Here is a 13,444-nt window from a genome sequence, read left to right as displayed (position 1 = left end):
GATGTTCCCGTTCCACGGCGGGGCGGAGGCGGCGGACCCCGGGGGGCCCGGGCGACGGGCTGGGGGGCAGGAGCGTTCTCTGGGCCGTGGGGCTCTTCTGCGGGCACCGGGGAGGTGGCGGGGGCTGAAGGACGTTGCTGCGCAGAGCGCGGGTTGCAGGTCAGTGGAGCTCTGTCTGCCCTAGCGTAGGGATTTTTCTAATTTTAAATTTAATTCCCCCCTCCCCTCCCGGTTGCTTTTGGAGCTGGGTAGTTTAGCAAAAAGAGTCTGCGACACCCCGTTCCCCAGACGAATGTGTTGAGCTCAGCGTCAGCACGGTACAGGAGCCTCAGGGGGCCTTTTAGGCCACAGCTGAAGCACAGCGAGCACTTAGGATTTATTTGAGTTGCCTTTTTTTTTTTTTTTTTTGTTCTTCAGTTACCTACTCAATGTTTCTCTTACAGAGCTCCTGAAAGGGAGACAAGCAAGATGGGAAAAATAGCAGGAAAAAAGGCTTTTTTTTAAATAACGTGCCACCAGAACTTCTGCATGGTAACAAAGGTATAAATTATGTTGCCATTTATTTAATTTGGATAGTAATCATGTTTGTGCGATATGTGTGTTTGGATTCAGGACTCCTTTTGGAAGCGCTTTGTTACTCTGCAGCACTTGCAGGCCAGAATTTCAGATGTGGGTTTGAAATCGCCTTCTGGTTTTTAAGTCTGCCATAGCCTTATGTTTCCCCTGTATCTGCCAAAGCATGTTCGATGCAAGCAGATATTGCTTTGAGTTACTGTGAATTTTCTGAATTAAAATACATAGCCTTCATTTAAGCTTTTAAAAAGGAAAAGGAAAAAGCAGACGCAGATCTGCAGTGTGGCTTAGCATTACTGTACCACTCCTTTCATAGTGTTTCCTTTTTTCAAGCTTATGCCTGCACAAAAAACCCACATTGTTTCATTCCAACTTAGCCTTTCGAAATTCAGTAACTCCATGTTCACATTGACATCTGGGGACAACCACATACCTGTCATCTTACAAACTTTATACCAGTATGCTGTGGGACTTCTAAAACCTCAGGATGATTTCTGGAAGCAGTGACTTGGGTAGCTTCCAAACATAAAGCACTGCGCCATGGGATGGAACTAGGAGAACTGGCTAAACTAGCATGGAAGCAAGAAATTCTGAGCAGTGATTTTCCCCTAAGTAACCCCCTGGGTTTTCAGTTACTGTAAACATAGTTTTTCTTAAAATAGTTGTCAAGTCATACAAATGTTTGAGCATGTGACAAAGTTGAGGGCAATCTAGGATAGGTTCAGGAATGATTCTTAATGTTGCTCTCCTGCACCAACAGTTCCTTATAATGAACCTGTAACGTCAGGGAGTGCTCAATAGGAAACTCTGAGACATCTGCTCTCCAGGAATAAACGTGCCATTTTTCTCCAAAACTAGCTCTTCAGCCATGCCAATATAATCTTATAAACAGAAGACAAATCTTCAAGATAGAAAATTATGATTAGACAACAAACTCTATGCCTGCAAGTTGTTCAAGACTAGGTTAAAGATTACAGTTGATGCAATGCTGCAAAAAACAGCGGGGTGCACATAGTTACTTGTTTGCTAACATCTATGCAAATGTACTTGATTTGGTAAGTGGCCACGGAGGGTAGTTTTCACTGTTGGATGGTTTCTTTAAATCAATTTTAATGCTGTTGCTGCTTTCTATGATACATACTTGCTTAAGCTGACGGGTCTTATGATTGAAACTGGTATTTCTTTCAGTCTTTCTTCTTGTGAATTCTACTGTGTGAAGTTCACACATGCTGACCTAGAACAAAGGTGGAAAGCTTAGCTTTCTGTTATTTTAGTGTTGGCTGGAAAACATACCCATCAGGTTTTGTTTCTTTGATAAGGCTGTATTTTTAAATCACTGTTTGTAGTGCCAGTCAGATGATTTTTTTTTGTTGTTGTTTGAAAGCAAGATTCACATGCAAGCACACTGAATTTTTAAGCAGATAGTTCATTAGCTTTGGTATTTGAAGTAACTTGTCCTTGAACAATGCCATGTTACATCGTGCTACTTGATAACTAGAACTTCCGTTTACAAGCTGGTGTTTTTTTCTAGTCCTTCACTCGGTATCAATTTTGTCACCTGAGTCATGAAGATATCTGATAAGAAATGTCTGTATTTGACACTAATATCATGGTTTAAAATGCTTAGTGCTTCATCTGTTCTCTGTGAAATAACTAAAATGTTTGATTCTCTTACATTTTTTGGAAGAAATGCATAAAATGAGACATGCAAAGAACATGCATTAATTGTGGAGTTCTCTACATCTTGAATGTTTTTGCTGAGTTTGACTATGTAAGTGATCACAGCGGCATCTTCACCTCGCTGAATAAATTGGAAAGTGAGAGCAGTGGAAAAGAAGGTCACCCTGTATCTGCCACTTTGGAAGATGCAGGACTTTGATATGTTTCCTGTTGCAAAAAATACAGGTTGTGCATTATATCGATTATTTTATGTTTTTTATTATTTTATGGAATAGACCACTATAGGACTTGGAATTAAAGAATATATTATCTCGATCCTCAAATTCTTAATAATTACTTTGCAGGAGAACGTATGGTGTTGTAATTATTTACTTTGTATTTTTAAAGGCTGGTAATAGCAAGTTGCATGAGAACAGTAAGCAATTAGAATGTGTCAAATGTGGCTTACCATTACTTTCAGTTATACTCTTCAAAAACTTATTGTTGATTCAGTGCACAAAGATAATGTCTTTTCAGGATCAATAAGTTACAAGAATAGACTAAGCTTACTTAAACTTGATTTTTTTTTAAATACAGTTACAATTGGAAATTCATTTGCTGGTCTAGACAGATCCTTCAGATTATTTCAGTATATTTTATTATGCACATAATTTAATGAGACAGATTTTTAGTAAATTACAGCAGCCTTCCATTCAGAAAACGCAGGAGGCTGGATAGCGTGGTCTTCCTGTGATTGTTTATAAATGTGGCGGGAGCGTGCACAAAAGGTGAATTGTGCCTTGTACTGCAGAAATACATCTGGACCTTTTAATCTCTGCTCTCTCGGTTTTGCGGTCCAAAACTTAAACTGTGTATTGCCCTGTTGGACACGTAATGTCTGTGTTTTTTTTGTTCGATTCCTTTGCTGTGCTGTTCAGAGTTTTAGATGAGCTAAGGGTTGTGGCTCTTAGGATGGTATGAACCTTTGGGGTATTACAAAGAAGTTTGCCCGCTTACGATATTTGTCAAGAACTCTGTTTTCACAAATGGATAACTTCATTATATTTTTACTCTCGTTTTTACTCTTCTGAATGATTTTTTTAGGGCTCCCAAAGGAATATGTTAATATATCTCATTAGGTTTTGTTTCTAGCAATAGTTTGAAAATAATGGTGGTATGTAAAGTTGGAAGATGAAAGGTACGCACTGGAATTGTGAGGTGTCTGTGATTCACGTCACTCACTTCAGACCTAACCAGCTCCGGCCACCGAGGTGGCAGAGGCCGTTGTGGAGTCTGTTCCCTACAGTGTGTCAGTGCAATCAAGTGTGAATGAGAATCCTTTTAATAACGCGCAATTATAAAACTTGTATATGTTAAGGCTATGGAGAAGTTAGCTCACCAGCCTATTTCTAATGGTCCATTTAGCAGCGTGTTTGTTTACTGGATGAAATGAGAACTTTGTTAGAACAGAACTTTCTCCCCCGTGCATGTGTTCTTTCTAGGTTTTGCACAACGTCAATGAAACTGTTGAATGGTTGTTTAATAGTGAAACAAAAATGCTGTCCATATTTAGAGATGCAAATAACTTTATTTACATGGCCTTATTTTGTCTTAAACATAGTTCTAAGTACTGTGCAACCGTTTTATTATCCGATTGGGTTAATGTTACTGAGCAGATAGGTAGCTGGTGTCTTTATTAAAACTGAACTCTATTTAGAGATATTTGTCCTGTCTTGGGAAGTCTGAGTTTTTTTGGCCCTGTTTTTGATTGGTTGTTGATTTTTATATTTTTTTTTTCCCAATCTCTTGATAACAGCAAAGGTAGTAACACCCTTATACTGGAATCCATTAAGTATCTACTATCAATGCAGCTTTAAAGGAAATTCAGCTATAGCAGAAACTCTGACTTTCTAAAGCTTTTGCAAATTTGTGGTATCATCTTAAAACTCTTTACGAATAGTCCGCTAGCTGTGTGCATGAGCTCGTGCTGCGGCATTTCAGTATGTGAGGAATTGTTGGTAGGCATAAAAATATGGTTTCTTATGCTGTAGGGCTTTGCACTAGGTTAGTCAGCTGTTGTCGCCCTGCTTTATTTGCAATATGATTGCTGTCGTGATTGTTTAAGAGTCTCCATGACAATGATTTGTAAGATACCTTGTACAGAAAAAACGTAAAACCACACGTATCCGGAGAGAATGGGTCCATAGAGACAAAGCTTAAAAAGTGCCTTTTAGTGGGAAGATCTATAAACTAAGCCTGTAACTGTTTTTACTGTTCTAGGGGTATTCTCCAGTGATGTTATACGCTGTAATTGTTGTAACATTTTTAAATTTTAGAGATCAGCTTGTAAGGGTGGTTACATTATGATGAGAAATATTCAAGAATATTTAATTTTATCTTCAAAGTAATTTTTGGTTCAAAAAGAAGTGTTCATAAATGATTAATTATATGTCAATTGACACTTGTGTCCAAAGCCACTGTGCTTGGAGTTACTGATTACTTCCCACCTTGTTTCTCTTACAAATGAGATAAAACAAATCCTTCAGGAAACTAGTAAGAAGTAATTACTTTTACGAGACAGTATTGAGTTACTAATTTTTTTAACAATGTGGCTAGAATTGAGCTGGTGTATCAGTCGTGATCAAGCCTAGCATTATGCCTCATGGGTAGCGAAGGCATGTAAGCCAGTATTTTGTGATCTTTTATAATTGTGGACAATGAAATAGTTTCCAAGGGAAGGCTACGAAGTTCGAAGAAAGCTGTACCAGATGCTTTCAGGTGGAAAAGTGTCTCAAATATTGATGTAGTGTGGAAAAAAGGGAGAAAATTTACAGAATTCTATGGGAATTTCCGTGAAGTGTTTTGCATCAGAAAATATTAATCTGTGGGAATCAAGTTTGCTTGGTCTTTGCTTGCTTGTTTGTTAGGTTTGGTAGAAGTTCTGTCAGCCCGTATGCTGAACAGAATTTTCGGGTGAAGTGACACTGGGGATAGCCGTTGGTTCCCGTAGGTAATTGATCACTGTACTGCTGGGGTATTTTCTGTCCAGTTTCATCTTTACAATTTTTACGTTCAATAAATACCGCTTCTGATGGCAGCGCTGTAGCTTTGTGCTGGGGACACTACTCAGTGTGTGGGACAATCATTGTGGTTTGTTCTGATGCGGAAACAAGTTTTGTAGCCTGAACTCAGTTGCAAACCAGACTTCAGGCGTTTCAGTTGGCTCTAATTCTTGTGAAGTATCACCAAAAATCTGTATTCCTGAGAGAACAAAACGTGATTCTCTCTGCCATAAATCTGTTTGGCTCGTGTTCAAAGCTAAATTTTCAGATGTTCAGTTTGCTGCCACCATTGTTTCAAGTGCTTTAAAAATCAATTCAGCTAAACTATCAGCTTAGGATGCTTCGCTGCTCTGGTTCTGTTGTGGGTTGAGCCCCACACAGCTCCCCCGTGGGATGTGGGAGAGAATCGGAAGGGCAAAAGCGAGAAAACTTGGGGGAGAGACAAAGGCGCTTTAATAAGCAAAGGGAAAAAGCCAAGTAGAAATAAAGAAAAACAGGAGATGCGAAAGCAATGACTTGCTGTCGGCTCACCCGTGTCCAGCCAGTCTCTGAGCAACGTCAGCTCCTGCAAAACTCCCCTCCGGTTTTGTTGCCGAGTGTGACAGTGTGTGGTAGGGAACGTCCCCTGCAGTTTGGGTCCGCTGTCCCGGCTGCGTTCCCTCCCAGGCTCTTGTCCACCCGCAGCCTGCTCGCTGTGCGGGCAGAGGGAGGAAGGGAGAACGCCTTCATGCTGTGCAGCACCCTTCAGCAATAAAACACGGGTGTGTTATCGACACTGCTTTGGTCACAAATCCGAAGCACAGCACTGTACAGGCTGCGAGGAAGGAAATCGGCTCCATCCCAGCAGGGCCCAGCACAGGTCCTCAGCTGTCCCCCGGGCATTTAATAACTCCCAGCTACATTAAGGCCTATAATAGGGATAGCTGCAGTCTTCAAAGAAACGGAATAGTGACCATGGGCCAGGTCTTCTGCTGATCCTCCTCACTCAACCTCTCTGCATTTTAGCAGACTTGAGGAAGAAGTTGCACTTCTTTTACTGTGGGTGCGGAGGGACTTTCATCTTGCCAAGACATCGTAGTGGAAGATGCTGTTACGTTCAAACTTTGGAATAAGAAACAAATCTAACTTGGTAAATAAAATCCTCTTCTGGATTCAGCCATCTGTGTAGCTGTTCTCTGGTTGAAGAGGTTTTAAGTGCATAATAATTACAGTAGGTATCTAAATTGCCAATTAAATTGACTTCTTGGCTAATTTTTATAGATGTTTTAGATCCAGTGCTGTTGGTAACCTAATTTCATGAGTCAATTAAGATTCATCCTTGCTGAAGCTTTCATTCAGAGATGAAACACTGCAGTCTGATGCTTTCTGGAGATGTGTATGAAGCAAAAACACATGAATATTTATCTTCTAGTTCAAGCTATTTATTTCTGTCCCTTGAAGTACTACAGCTATGTTTTATTTCGGTTGGCAACTCAAGAGAAGGTGGGGTTGGCTCTTACTCACCAGTTATATTGTAGGACTGTTAGGGTTTTTTGTTCTTTTTTTTTTTTAATTTTTTATTTTTAGTGTCGGTATGAAGGGTGTGTATATTTGATCTTCTGCTGGCTCTTTTGGCATCTCTTTTTGGACAGAAGGTTCATCCTGAACCCAGGATACCCAGACTAAAGAAAATGTTGCTCTTTATTAACATATGCTGTTAGGTGGATTAAATGGGGCATGGAATAAGTTTGCTTTTGTATCAAGCTAGTTTTAAGTTCTGTCCATACTATTGCTATTAAATTGTGCTTGTGCCCTTTTGGCCTATAAAAGAAGAGCAAAAACCTGAAAATTGCATGTCCCTGGCAATACTTGTGCAGTATTTTTATCATATGAGATTTGACATAGTTTTCATTATTTTTTTTTGTGAGGAAAGCCTCACTTGACTTTCTTTATTCCTTTTTTTTTGTGTGTGTTTTTTTTTTCTTGTTGTTTGTTTGGGTTGAGGTTTTTTTCCTTGCTTGCAAGTATTTTACTTTCAAGTTAATAAACTTTAATTTGTTTTAAAATTTGCTGTGGCAGTGCACATCCAGCAAAACCTTGCTAGGCATGTGAAAAAGCTGATGAATGTGCTAGTTCATTAATTCTTTGGTGGCACTCTAATTCCAGTGTATTGAACTTCTAACACCCTACCTGCTCTTGCTGGTGAACGTCTGTGTTTATTTTCATGACTGCTTACTGTTTCCTTACTTGGTTTTACTTAAATGCTCCTCAATCTCACAAGTAGATGCAATGTCTGTATGTTGAACATGACCTGGCGGTTTGTATATGTTACATTGAGCTGGAGCAGGTGTTTTATGAGCAAAACAACCAGGATTTGTAAAGGTAGCAGGATGGTGTCAACAAAGCAGTGGCTTTCCAGAATTGCTGTGTGATGTGAAATTTCAACTTCAGGTCTGGAGGATTAAGAGGCTGCAGCTGTAGTGAGCCAGCCAGGCTTCAGTCCTGATCTGGCTGAACCACATTCCAGTCAAATTAGCTACTCCAGCTGTAAATGCTTACCTTTCTATAGAGATGTAAATGTTTCTTTAAGGAGGAGTAACTTTTGGTTAACCAGCTGGGTCTTTGTTGAGGATTAACATAAAGAACAAGTTAGGATGGAGTAACTAGTTATGTTGAATTAACTAAGTCATAGTAATTGCATGTTTAAACGCTTACAGGTTGTTTTGAACAGGTACTAGTGTTTGGGTTTTTTTAACTGATGTATAAGTTCTGAGGACCCAGGATCTTAATGACATAAAGTGTTTTGTTTGTTGTTGGTTTTTTCTTTTTTCTTTTGAATTGAATTTGAGAAGGAGCAAGCATACATGGTGCCAAACTTGGGGGATTACTCACCTACGCAGATAAATGGCATGGGAAATGTAAACTTTAATACCTGGTAGAGCTGTAAGCAAATGAAATGATGTTATGGACAGCCATTACAGGTCACCTCCACAGCCTCATCTGGCATATAGGTGCGGAGAGTATGGGTGTCACAGAGCAGCCTTCCACTGCGCAGTAGGTGCTGGATCTCCGCACCTTTGGTTTCAGAGAGAAGCTATGAAGGCGGAACCTCTCTTTACCCGGAGTGCCTGCATCTCTCCTCATATGGATGCTCACACGTGTGTCACAGAACGCGTTGAGCAAATTAGATACTTTATAAAGTGATTTGTGAAGTCTTGCATTTTTATTGTCCTGGTTTTAAAAATAAATTCAAGTGGGAGGAAATGGTTTAAAATAGGTGGGAACTGTGCAAAGTCTGGGACTGATCTTATTGATCCTGTACCTCGGGAACAGAGTTCCCTGTACTTTCTGCTGCTGGGGACTGTGGGCTTGTATGGGACCCTGTATCTGTGCGGAGTGAAACTTTTGAAAGCAAAGTGTGTCACCAGGAGCCAGATCACCTGGTTCCAGTTACTGTCAAGTTACAGTTCAGCACAGTGCTTGACAGAACACTTTGTTTGACATTATTCATAACCAGCTGATTGACAGGTACGGTACAACTTTGGTCCTTCCTTCGTCATGGGACCGTAGCTGTCACTGTAGCGTAGGCGGTATGAACAGTTACATTCTCTGCATCACGGCTATAAGGATCACTGAGAGGAGCATGTTTTCTCCTGAGTGAGCCTCTCGGGACCTGTCTTAGTACGTTTTGTGACCATCGTGGGCCATGCATGTTTAGGAAGAGCCCTTTGTTAGTTCTCTCTGTGACAGATGCACTTCTGGAAAGCTGTGTGTCAGTCCTAGTGATTCCCTCCTCTCCGCAGAATGTGTTTCAAGGCGTGCTATGGACGTGATACAGGTACTTTCTTGTGTTTTCACAGTATTTATTGCAACTGCATGCTTTGTTTCGTCCTTTGCCTTTGCAAAACATCCTTGTGTCCTTTAAGAAAAGGACTGTCCATGGTCATCAGTCATACAGGAATGTGTTAACCTTTTCTGGTAAACTGTGGTAATTTAAAGGAGGTTTGGTGAGTAACCTGCTTTTGACGAGTTGTGCAGCACCATTGAGACCTCTCAATAACGAAAGTGCAAAACAGACTGCGTCCACGTGACTGGTAGTTAGTTATATTTCTGTCCCTCACCTGATCAGGTTTTGGGGTTACTTGTATGGGACCAACATGACAGTCTTATTTCAGCATTGGTATCTGCATTTCTAAATTGTGTTATTGGGCAGCATAATATCTTGTTTAACCTGTTTGTGGATGGCTTTACAACATCACGAAGGTGCAAAGCTTATTTCAGAGGAACTGAAATGTTTGTCCTTTGATTAGAAGCTCTTGTAAGTTTTTGACTTCACATGCAATGCTTAGCTTAACTCTTGCTAGTCTGGTTTTGTGTGTTGTAGGCATTGGCATGCAAATGAGCAAAGTGACTAGAATACGCCCAAATAACTTGTTCAAGATTTGCTTCAATAAATTATATTAAACTTTCTTGTTTTCTATTAATTGCTTTGGCACTCACTTTAAATGTAATTTCAAAGAGCAAAATTGTATTGTGAATATTCTGGACTACCTAGTATGGAGAATTTCTCAGAGCAAAATAGAAGATAATACAGCCTGCAGTACAGATTTACCAACCAATTATGAAGTTGTACTGGGTATTATACCTTTTTGGATCTTTTTATCTGTTGTCTTTCAGTTTGAGCTTCAAAAATAGCATCTCTCCTGTGGGGAAATCATTCTATTACAAAAATAAAAATAAATGTGGCAGTTCTTATTCACGCACATGAATCCCGTAGTAAATCTGATTAGTATTATACAAATCCATAGCCTTAAAATATGAGGAAATAAATGAGCTTTGACGCTTATCTTATAAACCACAAAATCTGGGCTCCTTGTGGTCAGGGGTGTGTTGCCATCATTAAGTTATGAATTTCCAGTTCTCTTAAGATGCCTCTACTTCCAGCTTTTTCCTGTTAGTTATGAACAGTCCCTCTTTGGTCACAAATGTGGCGATGCAGCTGGGCTGCAATCCTCGGGCCGAAGCACCTCTCTGGGTGTCCGTGCCTCGAGTACCCTCGCCCAGCCCATTAGCGCTGGCTGTTAAGGCGAAGCCCACCAAGACTATTTTAACCTGGAAACCAGCAAACCCTTATCGCTGAAATAGCGTTCTCTACAACCAAGAGCGAGTAAAGTCTTGTATGGAAAACTGCTTGTTGTGTTTCTGATGATCACTGTGTACGTAAGGAAATACCTAAATATGCTTTGCATTTCATCTAAACTGTAGGACTAAAAGATGCGAACATGATACGATGTTTGTGTTTTATGAAGGATTTTCCAGGATGGCAGTTGGTCCTGAGCTCCTGAAGGTCTGTCTGATGCGGGAGCATTGTACCCTTCCTTGAATGACAGTTTTGATAAAAGCTGTTAACTGGAGTTGCTAGTGTGTAAGTGAATTCTTTTGGGTACATGATGGACATGGAGGAGGAAATACAGATTACAAGTGCTGAATATGAAGCAAACAGGATGTTTTTGTCTTCTGGCATTTCAACCTAGTTGAAAGTAACTTTTTGCTGTTGCTTTTAGTAAGAGAAAATACTTAATCCTAGCTTTTTGGCTTATGAAAGCTATATGCTGTTACCATTGTGTGTTCAGCTACATGCAAATTCGCATTATTATTGATAAATAAAATAACAGAATGTAAAAGAAGCAATATGAATGTTAAGTTATTCCTAGTGTAACTCTGCAAAATATATTCCTTTCTCCTTTTAAAAATGCTCCTAGCACCTTAGGAGAATTTGCGACTATTATTTAAAGTGACTTCCATGAATATTTTGGTTTTTAGGTAATAGAAAGCTTGTATGTAACTTCTAGGGATTTGACTGAACTTTCATTTTCAAATAACAATGAGCTTAAGGTGTGGCATAAGGTGCCTATCAGAAGGAGAGCACAGCGTAACTCTTGATTTCAGTTAACTCAAGTCTTTGATTCTAGTTAATTCATTTGCACTTGGTGAGTGTTTTTATAGGAAAGCTTCATTGTCTTTGTAGTGAAATCGCATGCTGTGTGATGTAATTCCACTTCACAAGTCCTTTTGTAATACAATTGTTATTGTGCAGGAGGGGGGAGAGGAGAAACTGGCATTCATCTGTATGACCTTGTTTAAGGCTCTTAATGGTGTGATAACTGACAGTTTTTTAAGGCATAATTTTTATTCCTTGGTGCCTTCTATACAAGACTATAGCATGCTGGAGTTGCCATTAGGAAGCATCTCTGGAGCTTGCAAGCTGATGTGTGACGTGGCTGTGTTTGGATCGGGACCCTGAGGAAGTGTGTTCTTTGCATTTGAACTGAACGGGGGTGGGTTTTGAACTGGCTCTTTTTTTTCTTTTTTATGTGTTGCAGATAGATATAAGGCTGTCTCAGAACAGCATCCCACCATGTCAGCTGTATGCAACAATAGCATAGTCCTGCTGCAAGAGCTTACATAAAAAAAAGAGACTAAGCATAACAGGGGAAGATAAGGAAAACAGGGAATTGTAGTGCTGATCATTAGAGGGCTGTATCTGGTGCAGACACAAGTTTCCTTCAGGAAATATTGGCTGCTGTTTTGCTAGAAGGTTGCAATACTTGCGGATAATTGAAACCATGAATGTCTTGCATCCTCAAGGATACAATAGCTTGGAGGGTTAAAGAAGCCCTCTAATGTAACTTTTTTGGCAAACTAGTGGAGTCATTCCAGCGTGGTGATAATGGCTTCTGGGATGAACAGTTGTCCTGAGATGTTGATTTCCTGTTTTCTGTAGCAGTAGTTTTCTTTGGATTCCTCTTTCTGCCCCCTTTAAAGGTTTACATAGTTGCATCCTCAAGGACAGATTTTCTGCAAAGATATGACATATTTGGAGACTTTGGAAGAGATGCTTCCAGATATATTGCTGGTAGGGCTGGAAAGTTTGGAGAAACCCTAAGACTGACAGTAGCTTTGGTATGAACAAGCATTTATTTCTTTATTTATGTAGTTTACGCAGTCAAGGCCTGGCTCCCGCTAGGGAAGATAACACAGGGATAGCTGCGCTGATTTGTACTTACAGTGCAGATCTAGAACCACGTAATCGATTCTGCTGTTTAGTTTAGTTCACCCAGAAATGGGAGCTAGCTGCTATCCTTGCACCAATTGTTAGTTAAGAGGTTTCTCCCTTTCTTTGGATCCGCGGCGGCGTGGTTGCCAGTGACCTGAACTGCCTGTATCTTTTTGAAGCGAAGCTGCTGCCCCTTTGCCTCACGCGAGCAGAGTGCAGGCTGACAGCCTTGCATGGACACATGTCTGACTTGTTAATGTTTTGAGCTGTTGCATCCTTGCCTGGGAGAACGCAGCACTTTGACAAGAGTCAGAAACTTGTTGCTGATGAGCAAGAAGGTTTAAAGGTCTGCGACTGCAGAACAGCACGGGGAGGGTAAAAGGGAAGGAAATTATCAACCAGCTGAGAGCAATTGCAACAGCACTGTAGCAACAGTCAAGAGAAGCAGCTGCATAAAGTTTTGTCCTAGTGGAGATGAGGACTTGTAAATAAGAAATTGCTGAAGATTATGTGGAAGCTTAGATACTCACCATGATGCGGAGATTGATGTAAAATCCTATAGTGGCCAGCAAAATAGAGAGTTCCTAAGGGAAAAGTGACAAACTGAGATACATGGCCTTGGCAGACACTTCAAGGCAAACTCTGCATTAGTTAACTTAGATGAGTTCTGAAGTAGGCTATTGTAGCTCCTCCTACTGAATGGCAAATTGGAAGGACTTTATGTGTGTGAGACATTCAAATAACTTGTATCTTGGGCAATGAGGTAAAAGGACTTAAGATATAGGTGGAATCATGCAGTTTGATTTCTTGCAGAGAGGAAGAGAGAAGGAATTGGCTTCAAACATGGCAAGCTCTTTTGCTAGGAGTAGAGTGCGCTTCTGGCTTTGTTTCTCTTAATTGGAATGGAATTGTGCAAGTTATAATTACGCTGGAAAAACTACTGTCACAAAAGCAGTGCGATCTTCAAGGATCATAAAAAATTGAGACTGACAGATTGAGGTTGTTCTGGATGAGATATCGATAGCATTGCCATGCTGTCGTTTATCATTGTGTACTTGGCTCGTCATTGGTACCTGATATACATTTGTAGGAGTGCAAACTAAATTTTCTCATT

This window comes from Charadrius vociferus, unplaced genomic scaffold (assembly GCF_000708025.1).
Source record: "Charadrius vociferus isolate BGI_N301 unplaced genomic scaffold, ASM70802v2 scaffold259, whole genome shotgun sequence".
In the NCBI taxonomy this organism is placed as follows: Eukaryota; Metazoa; Chordata; class Aves; order Charadriiformes; family Charadriidae; genus Charadrius; species Charadrius vociferus.
This window is presented reverse-complemented; position numbering follows the sequence as displayed.